The 10565-nt window shown below is 51.8% G+C and overlaps 1 long non-coding RNA gene across 1 annotated transcript in view; it reads right to left on the reverse strand.

The window, feature by feature from the left end:
• Positions 1 to 3044: 3044 nt before the first annotated feature.
• Positions 3045 to 10565, reverse strand: part of LOC106725479 — an 18567-nt gene continuing 11046 nt past the window's right edge. Inside the window, exon 3 of the long non-coding RNA XR_001361371.1 lies at positions 3045 to 3056. This is a non-coding gene — a long non-coding RNA (uncharacterized LOC106725479). The remainder of the gene's footprint in view (positions 3057 to 10565) is intronic.

Below are 10565 nucleotides of genomic sequence, written 5' to 3' on the forward strand. Positions count from 1 at the left end.
GAAACGTATCTTGTTCACTAGAATGTGGTTTCCCTCCAACGCCTTTGACAGTGAGGCCAGGCATAAGAAAACGAGCTGCCGGTCCCTTGTCCAGGCTGCCCTCACCTGGCCATGGTGGAGACATCCAGCCAGAGCCAGGCAGACAGGAAGCAACACACATCAAAGCGGAGCTGGGGCGAATCTTTTGAAAACTCTCTCTTTGTATCATAGATCGTCCTTCCAGTATCAGCGAGACAGTGTCTTTCTGCTTCAGCTCAGCGGGGGAGCAGGAAGACGCAGTATGTGGAAAGCACTCTCTTCCCAAAACCAGCCTTCAGTTCCGGGTGACAGAGGGCAGGCCTTGTCCCTTCTGCAATCCCTTGGTTCACCCTCTGGAATATGAGAGTCAGAGCGATGACTTCTCAGCTTTCCCAAGGGAAGGTTTAGGGTTAGGGTTTGGGTTAGGGTCAAGGTCAGGGTCAGGGTCAGGGTTAGGGTTAGGGTTAAGAAGCAGTTTCTGGACATGAAGGGATCTCTTCCGGGGCCACCTTTGAAAACCAGGCAGACACCGGCTCCATGTCTGCTTCCTGCCTCACCTGCTGGTTCCTGCTCAGTCTATCCTCTTCCCAGTGCCGCCTCCTCCAGGGTTTGGTGGTGCCACCACTGCCGGATGCCCCCATCACTGCTTGCTCGGTGACTGTATGCACACGTCTCTTTCACTCATTTGTCATCCCCCGTAGGGATAGCGATGCCTCCCCTCACCTGCCTGACTGTCTGCTGCCTAAGGATGGGCCTGGAGGTGCTCAGTGCAGAGCTTTGCATGAGTGACTGGGTGACCAGAGGCAGTGCTTCCTGAACTCAGGCCAGTGGGAAACCTCTTGGGCCTGCCAGGACTGGAAACCTTTGGAGTTGCAGCCTGGTCCCTCCCCATTGCCCTCACACCCCTTTGTCCATCTCCCTTTTGGTTTCTTCACCAAAGAGAGATGAGGGCTCAGACAGCTTGCTTCGGGCGATCAAGGACAGGCATGTGAACCCACTCCCAGGCTCCTCACCTCCACGGATCCCAGGTGGGCAACTCCGCTCCTCACTATTCTCTGTTCAAGGCCCCCAGCTTGCTGGGAATCGAGCGAAACAATGCAGGGAACATGGGATAGCCAAGGGTTTCTACAGCCCTGTGGGCCATGTGCTGCCCTTGTCTGCACCGCGCTTGGCCACCGTCCCCTACGCAGACACCCCCAAACAAGTGCCATTTGTAAAAAGCAGGAGCCCTGCAATTAGATCCTGCATTGCTGTGAAAATACGTGGGTGGTCCGGGCCGACTGGTTCCTGAGAAAAAGATGGGATGTTCACCAAAGAATGTCCAAGGAGAGAGAGGTGGGTGCAAGGGCGCCTTTATTCAAACAACAGTTGGCACGGAGGCCGGAGATGACCGCTCAGATCCACATACTTTCCGCATCCTTGGAGACATGAGGCTCGAGGTGGAATGCTTTCCTGCTGGCCCACTCCCACCTCATACACAAGGGCACCGCAGGGCCGGGCGGATCCACTCTCAGCTATCAGACACTTGCCCCGTGGTGGCTGGAATTTTCTCCCAAACCACCTTTTTATAATGAAAAGGTATCATCTTTCCCTGGCAAGCTCCACTGTTTGCTCTCACATAGTTCTTTTGTCTTGGGGGCTGTCAGGTGCCAGGAGGCTGGGGGACATGCTGGGGACACGCTCGAAAACTGCAGAGGTTCCCAGGCGGCCAGGCCAGCGCCCTGTGAGTTTCCTTTGGAAGCTTGTGTTCATCTGCGGCTCCTCCTAAACCATGAGCCCACAGGGGCACGCAACCAGGGGCTTGGCCAGGAGCCCTCGCTGTGGCCCGGGGCCCCCTCTACATGACGAGCAGGTGCACAGCAGCTGACAGACTGTCCTTGAAAAATCTCTGCAACCACTTCAGAAAGAACCAGCAAGGCCTTCGACGTGCCCGAGGAAGTCTCTCTGAGGTGGAATAGAAGTTTGAGTCCACAGAGGTATTTTGTGGGAGGCGGAGGGTCAGAGCTGGGCCATCAGGCCATGGCTTACCACAGATGCCGGTGCTCCCCCAAATGCACTAAAGAACTTCGCCAACACAGGTCACCATGAGAACACCAGGAGGCAGCAATGTTCCTTGCTAAACAGAACAAGTACCGATAAAGGGTGGGTGGGGCTCTCATCCTGGCTGCTTGCTGGGCCGCCTGCACCCCAAGAAGCGGGACAGCCCTGACCAGTTTAGCTCAGTGGATAGAGCGTCGGCTGCCTGCACCCCAAGAAGCGAGACAGCCCTTACCGGTTTAGCTCAGTGGATAGAGCGTCGGCCTGTAGACTAAAGGGTCCCAGGTTCAATTCCGGTCAAGGGCATGTACCTTGGTTGCAGGCACATCCCAGTAGGGAGTGTGCAGGAGGCAGCTGATCGATGTTTCTCTCTCACCGATGTTTCTAACTCTCTCTCCCTCTCCCTTCCTCTCTGTAAAAAATCAATAAAATATATATTTTTAAAAAGAAGTGGGACAGTGATTGCCCCTATCTTTATTAGACTTGGTGAGGTTTCGGGATTTGACCAGCCCACAGAACCACTAATGAAAATGCCAGAATTCAAATCCAGATTTCACAACCCTGAGACCTGGACCATTTATGACCCATCCTGCTCATCACCCATACGTTGAGAAATCCGTCAGCCCGACTCTCGAAATAGACACAGGCTCTGGCCATGTCTTACCTCCTTCACTGCTGTCAACTGGGCCCAAGTCATTGCCATCTGGACCTGCACTGTCCCCTGTGGTCACTGCCAATCCCAGATGGCTATTTAAAGCCAAAGTGATTAGAATTAAATAAAATTTAAAGTTCAGTTCCTCGGTTGCACAAGACACGTTTCTAGGGATCTGTAGCCACATGTGACTGGGGCGATCACAACAGCAGGTGTAGGACATGCCCACCATGGCAGAAAGTTCTACTGAAGAGACTGCTCTGGATACCGCAGTAGCCTCTAACTGGTCTCACTGCTTCTGCATTTGCATCTCATTGCAGTCTCTTCCCCCACAGCAGCCAGAGTGAGACTTTAAACATGTCAAGTAGAGATCTACATGCTCAGTCACTTTCTTCAGGTGGTTCTGCTCCAATGTCACCTACCACAAAGACTGCCCTGCCCTTTCTATCTAAAATAGAATCAACTCCTTCACTCTTCATCCTTTAAACAGCTTTTTCTTCAGCACATATGATATAGAATGCACCCATATATTGTCCATCTCACTCACTATGACATGAATTCCATGGTAGCCACTTATATCTGCTCTGTCCTCAGAATACAGCAGGTATTAATTGTTTTTCAAGTGAATGAATGAACTAGCTCAGATTTGATGGACATGGTGAGTTAAAATGTGCCCTAAATTCTTGGACATTCCTCCCTTCACACCCATATATTGTCCATCTCACTCTCTATGACATGAATTCCATGGTAGCCACTTATGTCTGCTCTGTCCTCAGAACACAGCAGGTATTAATTGTTTTTTGAGTGAATGAATGAACTAGCTCTATCTAGATTTGATGGACATGGTGAGTTTAAAATGTGCCCTAAATTCTTGGACATTCCTCCCTTCAAAACACGAAGCCTAATTCCCTTCTCCTGGAATATGGGCTAGACTTAATGACTCACTGCTCATGGTATGTGACTTACAAGATGAGATCAAAGACACTGCAGGGTATGCCTGGGTCTCCTGATCCCTTGCTCTTGGCTGATGTCAGCGGCCATGTTGTGAGGATGTTCAAGCAGTCTCATGGAGACATCCAAGTGGTGGTGACTGAGGCCTCCTGCCAACAGCAGTGCATGAGTTCTCCAGGCATGAACTTGGAGCTGGACCTTCCAGGCCCAGGCAGGCCTTCAATGACTGCAGCCCAATTGACAATTTGATTAAGAGACCATGAAGCCAGCACCACACTGTTGCTCTCAGGTTCCTGGCCCATAGAAATTGTTTGAGATGGTAAACTTGGATTGTGTCCAGCTGCTGTGTTTTGGGGTCATTTACAATGCAGCAATGATAACTAACACAATGGGAAACGCTTTCTCCAAAATATAAACCCGGTCATGTTATCACCAAACTTTGGCCCCCAGGCTTTTAGGAAAGACATCCACTCTCTGTTCTGCATTTAATCCCACGTAACACACATTGACTATGTACCTGCTGAGTATGCAGCACTGAGAACAGAAAAATAAGAAATCAGTGTGTGCATGACTCAGTGTGAAGAGGCTGTCCCAGCCAGTTTCTGCTCCAGTGGCCAGAGTGCCCTCATCTCTCTGTACAAGGAGGCAACACCCCTGAGGGCTGTCGTCTTCTCCCTCCCTGTACTTCCTGATGTTCTTGCTCCCTGTGGAGGCCAAAATGGCAGCTCTCCCCTACAAGCACGGCTTATCCAAAGGCCTCAAGAGAGGGAACAGCCAGCTTCCTAGATGTGATGGCCTCAATGATGAAGTCCAAGGTCAGTAAATCACAATGGAATGGGCGGCAGCCATGTCTGAAGATGGTCAGTGGCAGAAACCAACTGACAAATTATGACCAGCTGAACGGGATGTTCCCCCTCTGGAGAACCCAAGTTGAACGTGACCCAGACGAAAAGAAACTGGCTTTTCAAAAGCAAGCTGTCCATTCTGAGACGTCTTGTTAGAAGCACAGGCAGTACTTATTGTCCCTAAAGAGGGGGGAGAAGGTCGGCACGGAGCCCACATGGTCTCTGGGAAAAACCTCGTGTGGCATGAAACCATGTGCAAGTCCCGCTCCAGCTCTTCCTGCTGTGTGGCCGTGGGCCACTTGCTGCTGTCTCTGAGCCTCACTTTCCTGTCTACAAGAAGCAGACGATATCACGGTGCAAAGGGCCATGCAAGGACCCAGAAATAGAGCAAGTGCAAGATACCCTTGTGGTCCATGGCAGGCAAGGGGCACACGCCATTCTTCATTCCCTTATGGCATCTCTCCAGCTGCTTTCAGTGGCTGATTCCCAGTGGACTCTATCAGACCCTCCTCTCCTGCTGTTCATGGGTGGATCCCGTGCTTGGCAGAGCACAAGTTTCCCCAGCCATGGCTCTGGAGGACCCAGGGAGAGCTGAACAGGCTGGGCCCCTTTCCTGGTAAGATCACAAATGGGGAAAATCCCATTCAGGGCCTCCTCTTACCTGATCCCGGCAGCCTCCTCCCATGCCCGCCTCCCACCGTGCCTGTTGGTCATAGCAGCAGACCCCGACCTTGGGCCATCCTCTCTAAGCTGATGGCCGACGAGGTTGGGCGCCAGCCAGACAAATCAAGGCGGGGATTCAGGACATTCAGCTTTTGAGCACAACTTCACATTGTCAGTGTCACTTTGGGTGAACCCCACCCCTGTTCTTTTTGGGCCTCACTTTCCCCATGAACTGAAAGGGTGGGGCTGGCCTTAGAGGTGCCAGTGTTCTGGATGTAGCTGGGCAGACGGGGACTAGTCAGAGCGCAAATCTAAAGTGAAGATAGATTATTGCTGATATGGCCCGAGACATGGGTGATGTCTGTGGCTGGTGTCGCAGCCTCCTCTGGGCGAAGTAATTCCAGTTTCCCAAGTCAGTCATCATGGGACTGGTTATCCGGCCATCAAATCATCCTCAAAGCTCTCTTTGGAGCTCTGTCTCGTCTTCCCAAACCCACAGAGGATGTCCTCAACCAGTTTACACAGAATATAAATTACTTTGGGAGAGATTTCTGTTTAGATAGCTCAGGCTACAAAAACCAATAACGGAGTCATCGGGCCCTTTCTTGATGTTCCCAGCTCTGCTCTTGTCTGCACCTCTGTGGCACCCAGGCTCTCAGAGCAATGGCCCATTTCCACCCTTTCTTTAAAAGAATTCCAGATGCCGTAGCTTGTTGGCTTCATCCATTTGGCGAGGACCATCAGCACCTGTGTGCCAGGCCCTGACAATACAGGCTGGGTCAGAAGGAGGTTTACAGTTGTGCATACACAAAACACAAAGTTTATCCTTTTTTTTAACCAGACATTTTTAAAATATATATTTTATTGATTTTTTTTTTTTACAGAGCGGAAGGGAGAAGGACAGAGAGTTAGAAACATCGATGAGAAACATCGATCAGCTGCCTCCTGCACACCTCCCACTGGGGATGTGCCTGCAACCAAGGTACATGCTCTTGATCAGAATCAAACCGGGGACCCTTCAATCCGCAGGCCGATGCTCTATCCACTGAGCCAAACCAGTCAGGGCCGGAGTTTATTCTTGTATTATTATTTATTTACTAGAGACCCAGTGCATGGCTGCTGGCTGCAGGCTGCCTAGTGGCTGCCGGCTGTTGGCTGGGTACTCCCTCCCTTCCCCCAGCCGGCCCTGCCCCCTGGTCGACTCCTGGAGACCTCAGGGTCAAGGGGACAATTTGCATACTACGCTTTTATTATATAGGATTATTGTATCATTTTCCATGTGGATAACTATAAACTTACTTTTGCCCCATCCTATAAATCAGGCCTGGCTTTCAGAACCAATCTTGCAACCTCATTCCTGGACTGTTGGGGGGGTACATAGCCACCACCTCCAAATTCCTCCCAACCAACCTCTCACTTCCTCAGAAAATCATTCCTCATCAACAGCCTCATATCAGACCACCAATGTGAACCGAGTCATAGATTTCCAGAAAACCACTCAATGAGGCCCCCAAACCAACCACGTCTAGTAGCACAGCCCTGGCCCACAGGCTGCACGTTGTGCAAAACGAGAAAGGCAGGCAGGACCTGCCACCCTCTCTTGGCTTTCTCCAGCTTTCTTAAGGCTGGGAGATTTCGCTTGTACACACTATAAACATTCACACTCATCTGAAAGCACGTCCGTGTGCACGTTATTTATTGCCGAGCTCTGTGTGTGATTACAACACAGCCCAGCTGTATTCTGAGAACAGGCAGTTTGCCGCTAGATGGCCATGCCTTGAAGCTTGGGCCCAAGTTGGCTCTCTGTTGGGGCTGAAGTTAGAGAGAACTATTCCCTGACAGGAACCTTGGAAACTTCTCTGAGTGGCCTCGATCCACCGCCTCCAGCATGACCATTCCACACAATGTGCTTAGCTTCCTCTAAATCGCAAAAGACAACCCCGTTCTCATCCTTTATTGCCTTTTAAGAGGACAGAACAACAGCTGATGTTTCCCTTCTGACCGGCATTGTCCTGGCATGGAAAAGGTAGATTGATGCAACTTAACTGAAATGTTGACAAACCACTGGATTGGAAAATAACGAACAGCATAAATCTGCCCCAGAACAAATGACGACAGCGTGGGGAAGGAGAAGAGGCATCGAGAAATCCTAGGCTGCCCCAGGCAGAGATGGGAAGAGCCGATGGTCTCTCCATTGCCAGCTAATTGCTCCCAGACTCTGGTCGCACCTGGTGCCCAAAGCCACCAGGCCTGGGAGCTGGGAGCGTCCCGCGGAGCAGATGAGAGGAGTTAATGCGGGCTGTTTCTTCCCTAGGCCCACTGCCCGTATGTGCAAAGAAACTGACCTCTAGCAAACCTGAGTGATGCCCAGATCAATGCCCCCTCTCCCTTCTAAAAACCGCCACTCCCTCGCTCCTCAGCTGGAATGGCCACACAGGGTGCTGGTGGGGTTGAGGGAGAACTCTGCAGTGGCCTCCACACTGCCACCTGCTGGCTCTGTGACCTGGGCAAGTTATTTCATCTCCAGGCCTCTAGTTTCTTGTCTGGAAGAAGAGAATAATCAATCACCCCAGCCTCGCAGATTTGTGAGGGGAAATAACCAAGTAATCAAGGTAAGAATTGAAAGAGTGTCTGGAATAAAGCCCAGGCTTCAACAGATATTGACCCTTATCAACAGTATTGTCAGCAGCACCATAATTATCATCACCATCCATATCAGCCTCAGCACAATCAGCACCATCTTCTGGGCACTGAATGTGTCCCCCCAAAATTCATATGTTGAAGCCCTAATCCCCAAAGTATCGGTATTTGTAGGTGGGACCTTTGGAAGATGATTGGGCGGGGGTGGGGAGGGGGTGGTGGTGGGGAGAGTGTGGAGTCCTCATTATGGGATCGGTGCCTTTAGAAGAGAAACGAGAGACCTTCTGTCTCTCTCCTTCAGGTAAGGACGCAGCAAAAAGGTGAATGCTTGTAAACCAGGAAGTGGGCCTTCACCAGATACTGAACCGACCAGTACCCTAACCTCAGACTCCCCAGCCTCCAGACTGTGAGGAATATGCTTCTGTGGTTTAAGCCCCCAGCCTGTGGTGTTTTGTGAGAGCTGCCCAGTCTGGCTAATACGAGCATGCCCCTGCAGGGGGATGGGCCAGGAAGCAGTGTCAGGGCCAGGGATCCGCAGAGCTTCCGCTTCTCTGGCTCAGGCTAGGTGAGGTGAGAAGTCTGAGTCAGGCAGTTCCGAACACGTCTCCTTGGTAACTTAGAAAATGAAGACAGAGTTCAGAGCTGGCCCACCTTGTAGGTAAAGATGATAAGCTGTAAGAGGGAAAGACGATGGGAGGCCCGAGGATTGAGTTCATCCCATGAGATCTGAGTTCACAAGAGTCTCTAGGCCATTTACTGGCTCTCAGCTCCCTGCCCCTCAAGAACCAAAAGCCTGGGCGTGTGGGTCAGCTGAGCAGAGCCAAGTTCTGATGTGGGATCTGGTGTGTAGGTGGTGCCTACTCACCTGTCCACGGTGGGGAGGGTGGGGGAGAGAGAGGCAGAGACAGAAAGAGAGAGAGAGACTTCTTCCTCCTCACAGCACCCTGCAGTGGGGTGGGCACTGGATCTGAGGTCTGAGAATCTGGATCCACATCTACAAGGTGCCCAGCAGTGGGATCTCGATTGACTCCAGCAAATGGGGCGGTACTGTGGGAAGACTGACAAGCTGCATCTGAGGGTGGGGGGGAGAGAGGCAGAGACAGAGAGAGAGACTTCCCCCTCCTCTCAAGGGTACTAATCTCATCGCGAGTGTCCCACACTCCTGACCACATCTACCTCCTTCCAAGGCCCCACCCCCAGCTACCATCAGATTGGGGGGCGGGGCTTCCCCTTGTGAATTTCAGGGGGAGGCAAACATTCAGCTCAAAGAGGCAGCCTTGAGAGAAGCCACTGAGCTCCCCGCCCAGTGAGAAGATCCCTGCAGTCGTGACCAGTAACTCTCCAAAGCCGTCGCCGTGGGCCACCTGAACACAGTCGTTTCTCCTATCTGCCTGTGCTCTGTGACAGCAGGAGTTCCTTATCCCCTTTTAAATTCTCAGCAGGGCCTAGTACCGGGTCACGTTGTCTAGGAAATGAATGAGTGAATGAGCCCACCAAATGGCTCCCAGGGGAGACTCGGGGGGAATTCCGCCTTTTGCCCCAATACATACCTTTCCTTTTTCCCTGTCCCTCAATGCTGCCTCTCTCCTACTCTTATTGCTTTATATCCCTCAGCCCTTTCTTTTTCTGTGACTGGATGAAGAAAAATAAATGAAGAAATAATAAATATATATCAAAAATTGGTTCCATGTATCTTCAGATGCAGCTTGTCACTTGGATCCAGATTTTCAGACTTCAGATCCAGTGCCCACCCCACTGCAGGGTGCTGTCTGGTCTGTTTGCAGCCAGGACCCCCGACGGGAGCCCAGGGTGCCTTTGTGCGTTCCCGCAAGAGGCTGCCCTGGTGCTTGGAGACACAGGACAATGCGGCAGGATCAGCTAAGGACCAAGGCCAGCATGCTGAGGATGGCAGGGAGGAGAGGTGGGGCAAGCTGGGTCCTTGGTGCCACAGGGGAGCTGCTGGTCAGCCCTAGGACTGCCCACCTCCGTGCCTGTCACATGAGATAACAGGTTCTGAGGTTTGAGCAATGTTCAGTGGGCCTTGGGTTTTTGACAGATTGGAGCCTTTAGTGGTGCATTCAACAGGTTCACCCACTTCTGAACCCCTCTACTTTGGCCTCTGCCCTCCCCCCATATCCAAGGTTCAGCCACAGGCAAGTGTTCCAGCCATGAAGCACCCTCATGGCCTCAGCACCTGCAGCCTCAGGGCTGGACTGAGGCTGTGGGCTCCCCAGCCCTGCTAGAGGCTTGGTACCTGTGAAGAGATGTTCTTTCAAAATAGCGAGTACTGCCCTGCCGGGTTTTCTCAGTGGCTAGAGGGTCGGCCTGTGGACTGAAGGGTCGAGGGTTTGATTCCAGTCAAGGACCTGCACCGTGGTTGCAGGCTAGATCCCTGGCCCCAGTGGGGATGTGTGTGGGAGGCAACCAGTTGATGTGTCTCCCTCACATTGATGTTGCTCTCGCTCTCTGTCTCTTGTCCTCGCTCTCTGTCTCTTGTCCTCCCTTCCTCTCGCTCTAAAAAAATCAGTGGGGAAAATGCCCTCGGGTGAGAATTAACAAAAAACAAACGAACAAAAAAGTGAGGACTTACAGAAGGCTGTTCAGACACCGATTTCTATTCATAGACTGGTACTTCTCTCTCTTCTGGTGTGTAACCTTCAAGCTCTTCCTCAAGAACCCTCCAAACACTCTCTACTGGTCCAAGGGCCTCAGGAGACTCAGGATGATAAGACAGGGGCCCTCAGGGAGAGCAGGACAGG

This window comes from Myotis brandtii, unplaced genomic scaffold, assembly GCF_000412655.1.
Source record: "Myotis brandtii unplaced genomic scaffold, ASM41265v1 scaffold165, whole genome shotgun sequence".
Classification (NCBI taxonomy): Eukaryota; Metazoa; Chordata; class Mammalia; order Chiroptera; family Vespertilionidae; genus Myotis; species Myotis brandtii.